This window comes from Kogia breviceps, chromosome 8, assembly GCF_026419965.1.
Source record: "Kogia breviceps isolate mKogBre1 chromosome 8, mKogBre1 haplotype 1, whole genome shotgun sequence".
Taxonomy (NCBI): Eukaryota; Metazoa; Chordata; class Mammalia; order Artiodactyla; family Physeteridae; genus Kogia; species Kogia breviceps.
Genome location: NC_081317.1, coordinates 88934017 through 88940016, shown reverse-complemented (window position 1 = coordinate 88940016; position 6000 = coordinate 88934017). Strand labels below are relative to the sequence as shown.

Below are 6000 nucleotides of genomic sequence, written 5' to 3'. Positions count from 1 at the left end.
TTGCATTTCCCTCATGGCTACTGATATTGAGCATCATTTCACGTGCTTTTTAGCCACTGACATACCTTTTCGTGAAGATATTTTAATTGGGTTGTTTGTGTTTTTATTATGTCATATATGAGTTATTTTATGTAGCCTAGATATAAGACCTTTATCATATATATAATTTGCAAGTACTTTCAGTCCTTTTTATTTGCCTTCATTTTTTATGGTGTCACTTAAAAAGCAAAAGTTTTAAACTTTGTAGTATATTTAAAAATTTGGTGTTTTATTTAAGAAATCTTTACTTAACCCAAGGTCACAAATATTTTCTCCTATGTTTTTTTCTAGAAGACGTATGATTTTAGGTTTTACATTTAGGTCTGTGATCCATTTTGAGTTAATTTTTTGTATGGTGTGAGGCAAGGATCACATTAATTTTTTACATATGAATATCCAACTGTTTCAGGACCATCTGTTGAAAAGACTATCTTTTCCCTCATTGGACTGCTTTGGTAACTTTCTTAATAGTCAACAGACCATAAATATAAGGACTAAATTCTGGACTTCCTTTTTTTTTTTTAATCTTAAAAACATGGAATGTGCACTTTCCCAGACTTCCAGATTCAGTGTCATATTGGTAGCTCCCCAGCACTGGGCAGCAGGAAGCTTATCCTGCCTACTGATGAAGCAACAAAAGTTTCAGGCTTCCTAACTGACATTTACAGGGTGCCTTCACATAGTGAGCGTTGTGTGAGGATCTAGAAAGCATGATGAACAAGACAAACACAAAACCAGGAGACAGAAAGAAATCGACTATGAGAAAATGGTACTATTTTGTAGCAACTCAATCATTAATATCTGGTCATATCTGAGAAGTAGCTATGGAAGAATAACTTTCTAATCCTTCTTGCTGAAACTGGATTGGGAGCTGTGCTGTGGAGGAAGGTGTGCTATCACTGGCCTCCCCAGAGCCTACCCATCCCCCACATGGAGCCCTACTTCCCAGAGAGTCTACCTTGACCTCTGCAACCACAGTCACTGAAGCCTAGTCATGGACTAGCACAGGATGTGCCACGTCTTTATCTATGATCAGCTTACGGGTCCTATTTCTCTAAATAGATTGTAAGCCCTTTACAGGAACAAATTAGGCATTATGTATTCCTCCCTAACATAAAAACACAGCATATCTTCAAGTGATATTTCCTAAATGAAAGAGTGGAACTGGGATAATCTTGCTTTGAGAAGAGAAAATTGAAAGGGAACATAAGGATGTTAAGAGTATTTCTCAGGCTTCCCTCGTGGCACAGTGGTTAAGAATCTGCCTGACAATGCAAGGGACACGGGTTCGAGCCCTGGCTGGGGAAGATCCCACATGCCATGGAGCAACTAAGCCCGTGCTCCACAACTACTGAGCCTGAGCTCTAGAGCCCTCAAGCCACAACTACTGAGCCCATGTGCCACAGCTACCGAAGCCCATGCACCTAGAGCCCATGCTCTGCAACAAGAGAAGCTACCCCAATGAGAAGTCCACGCACCGCAATGAAGAGTAGTCCCTGCTCACTGCAACTAGAGAAAGCCTGCGCACAGCAACAAAGACCCAACGTAGCCAAAAATAAATAAATTATATATACATATATTACTCAAAAAAAAAGAAAACAAGTAAGAAAGATCCCTCTCTGTCTGAGGGAAGGATGGAATAAATGCTTCTTTAAGTGAAAAAAGTAATATGTATTCATTGTAAAATGAACAAACAAACAAATCAAATACTACAAAGATGTAGAAACTCCCAGTACTCTTACCCAATTTGGCATTTACCATTTAAGACTTTTTCCCATTTATATATTATGCATTTTCCCACCTGTGTGGAGGTTTTTTTTTTTTTTTTTAACAAAAATGGGATCATACCATATAAAAAAACCCCATGGAATGCTTCATGAATTTGTGTGTCATCCTTGCACAGGGCCATGCTAATCTTCTCTGTATAGTTCCAATTTTTGTATATGTGCTGCTGAAGTGAGCACTGGACTTTCTATTCTGTTATATCTGCTAACTTTAAACTATGGCTACCCCCAGTCATGTTGGACTTTTATGTCAAGAGACCAGCAGGCAAGGAAAGGAGTCACTATCCTAGTGGCATATAACTGATCCTTCTCATGAGAAGGAGATAGGGCTGCTTTTACACCATAGGGGCTATTATGGGCTGAATTTTTGTGTCCCACCAAAATTCATATGCTGAATCCCTTAGAGTCTATTGCCTAGGAAACCCAAACAATGACCACTGTTTTTAACAATAGGACCATATCACAGAGCTTCAGAAGCAGGTTGTCTGATTTTCAAGAGAGCCACCATTTCAGCCCAGAAGTTATTCCATTTCAAGAAGAACACAGCTGTGGAGGTAGAAAGAAGACAGCATCATACACACACACACACACACACACACACACACACACAAGAATGTGGCATTGCATGGAGAAAAGGCATTGTGCATTTTCTACTTTGAGGGGGCTAGGTGTGACTATCAGGTTTCAGAATAATACAGGAAGCCAAGCATTTGTACAAACTAATAGTACAACAAAAGGCGGCTGTGCGATTGTGGTTGGTTTAGAAGTAGTGCTCACAACTGTGGAGCAAACAAAACTACCCAAGTTGACCCAAGAAGAGCATGGTGTGGTGAATTCCAAGACATGATGGACACTGCAAAGTTGGGATTCTAATGTGTCTAAAATTTGCTCTGTATAGTTCTAGATTGTCAATTAATTATTGAAGACTACTTCTCAAACTTTAACATGCATATAAATCGCCTGAGAATTTTGTCAAAATGCAGACTACAGTTCAGTAAATCTGGAATGGGACTGGAGATTCTGCAGTTCTAACAAGATCTCAAGTGATGTTGCTGGTGTTAGATCACACTTTGAGTAGCAAGTACCTAGAATATTCTGGTAGAATTAGTCTGGCACTGGGGTTGATTCATTCATTTGCCTAATTGATATCTGTATCCTTGTTTGAGCAAGAATTTTGAGACAGCTAAAAGATTCAGATATACATAGTAATCCCTAGAGCAACCACTAGAAAAATAAGGCAAAGAGCTACAGCTAAAAAGCCAATACATAAATTAAAATGGAATTAGTTCTGAGAATTATTCAATTAACCCAAGAGACTGGAGGAAAATAGGAACAGATGAACAAAAATAGATGTGATAAATAGAAAACAACAACAAAATAGTAAACTAAATCCAACTATTCAGTGATTACATTAAATAGAAATGGATCAAACTTACTAATTAAAATACAGAGACTGTCAGACTGGGTAAAAAAGGAGGTCTCAACTGTATTCTCTCTGAAAGAAGCATTTTAAGAATAAAGACACATACAGGTTGAAGGTAAAAGGATGGAAAAATATATCAAGCAAATAGCTGGAGAGTTATATTAGTATCAAATAAAGTAGATTTGAAGACAAAGCATATTACCAGGATAAAGAGGGACATTTCATAAGGATAAGGTGTCAAACAATCAGGAAGACATAAAATCATGAATGTATATTCACCTGGTAACCAAGCCTCAAAATAATATGAATGAAAAACAGACATATTAAAAGGGAGAGATAAAGCCACGGTCAGAATTGGAGATTTTCATATCCTTTTCTCAGTAACTGATAGAACTAGACAAAAAAAAGTCAAAAATTAATTTGCTATGGACTATAGACCTAAACATAAAAGCTGAAAGAAACTATAAAGGTTTTATTATAAAACATAGAAAAACATCTTTGTGATTGGGGGGTAGGCAAAATTTTCTTAGAGAGGATATGAAACGTAATAACCAAAAAAATGTTTTAATGATAGAGTTCATCAAAATTTAAAACATCTGCTCAAAAGACACTATTAAGAAAATGAACATGCAAGTCACAAACTGGTAGAATATTCACACTACACATATCTGACAAAGGATTTGTATCTAAAATATATAAGAACTTCCTACAACTAAATATTTTTAAAAAACAACAGAAAACTATAATAATGGAAAAAATGTTTCAACAGATAATTCACAAAGATACAGGAATGACCAATGATCACATGAAAAAGAGCTCAATGTTACTTGTTATCAGGAAAATGATGCAGATGAAAACCACAATGAGATACCACTACACATCACCAGAGTGGCTAAAATTTTAGACTGACAACACCAAACGCTGGCAAGAATGTGATATGAGAACTCTTGTGCTTTTTTAATAAGTGTAAAATGGTACACATGCTTTGGCAAAAGACCTGTCCATTTCTTAGAAAACTAAGCGTAAATCTGTGCTATGACCCAGCAATCCTATTCTCAAGTATTTAGCCAAGAAAAGTTTAAATATACATCTACAAAAAGACTTGTATGAGAATGTTAATAATGGCTTTACTCATAACAGCCAAAACTAGAAATAGCCCAGATGTTCATCAAGGAGAATGGGAAAACAAACTAGGATGTTCATATAATGGAATACTACTCAGTAATAAAAAGGGACAAACTACAAAACCATGTAACTACATGACAGATTTTGAGAACATTATTCTGAATAAAGACTTGCACATGATTCTATTTACATGATGTTTTTGAAAAGGTAATACTTAAACAAGGGTGAAAAATATTAGAGGATTGCTAATAATAATGAGGGTTGACTGGTAAGGGCCATGAGAAAACTCTTTGTTGTGTTGTAAATATTCTATAACTTGATAGGATTTGGTTACATGGATGTGTACATCTGTCAAAACTCAATGGATGGGGCTTCCCTGGTGGTGCAGTGGTTGAGAATCCGCCTGCCGATGCAGGGGACATGGGTTCATGCCCAGGTCTGGGAAGATCCCACATGCCGCGGAGCGGCTGGGCCCGTGAGCCATGGCCACTGAGCCTGTGCGTCCGGAGCCTGTGCTCCGCAACGGGAGAGACCACAACAGTGACAGGCCCGCGTACCACACACACACACAAAAACACAGAATTCATTGGATGATATACTTAAGATTTATGCATTTCACTGTGAGTAAATTTTACCCAAAAAAGTGGACTACTAACTATCTGTCTAAATATACACACTTTTTATAGTGACTGCTATCGGCAAGCCACAAATTTGTCTGGTGAACTTCCTAGCAGCTTCATTACAGAAGGTAGGTGTATTCTATTAGGGGCTTGTTCTTGTATTTGTTACCTTTCTTTCCTATAAATAACAGTTAAAAGGTCCTCTTATAAGCAGGTCATCTGAGGGCCTGAGATTCCCTGTGTCGCTTGCACTGATAGCAGAGTCTGATTTGCCAGGATAGCTTTTGGTCATGATTTTATTATATATTTATTGAGTTACTGTTTAATTACTGTTAGTTATTTGTTGAGTTATTGTAAGTGGTTGTGCTTTAGTTCAGGCTCATATCTTCAATGTAACTGAGCATATCTGTAATGACTTATTGTCTTCCTATCTTTGCAGGGCTAATATGCAAAAGAGGAAGTAACCATGTCCTGTGTTACCCCCAAGAGCCAAGTGAGGACCCAGGGTAGAGCTGCAGGGAGACAGGCAGGCTTTGGTCCAGAATGAGGAAAAACCTTCCAATCACTAATGTCCTCTGGCAATAGGAAAGACTTTGGGGGAAGTAGAGGGCTCCCCTTTACTGGACCACTTTTTTCTAGATGTGACACCTCTCCCTTTCCCTAGCTTCTTCCTCCCAGTTTATAACCATACTCCATGTATTAGTCATCTATTATTCCCAAACCAATTACTCCAAAACTTAGTATTGTTTCACAGTTTCTACGGGCCAAGAATCTGAGCACAGATTAGTTGGGTCCTCTGCTTCAGAGTCTTTCACAGGACTTCAGTCAAAATGTTGGCTAGGCCTGGGATCTCATCTGATAAGGTTTGACTGGGGAAGGGTTAAACTCCAAGCTCACTTACACTGTTGTTGCCAGGAATCAGTGCCTTGAGGGTAATTGGTCTGAGGACCTCAGTTCTTCACTGAGACCTCCCTCAGTTCCTTGCCAAATGGACTTCTCCAATTTGGTA

At 38.1% G+C, this 6000-nt stretch overlaps 1 non-coding gene across 1 annotated transcript; it reads right to left on the bottom strand.

The window, feature by feature from the left end:
• Positions 1-1897: 1897 nt before the first annotated feature.
• On the bottom strand, positions 1898-2003 carry LOC131762112 (U6 spliceosomal RNA). The gene has a single exon (XR_009337189.1). It is a non-coding gene; the product is annotated as a U6 spliceosomal RNA (small nuclear RNA).
• Between the last annotated feature and the right edge of the window lie 3997 nt (positions 2004-6000).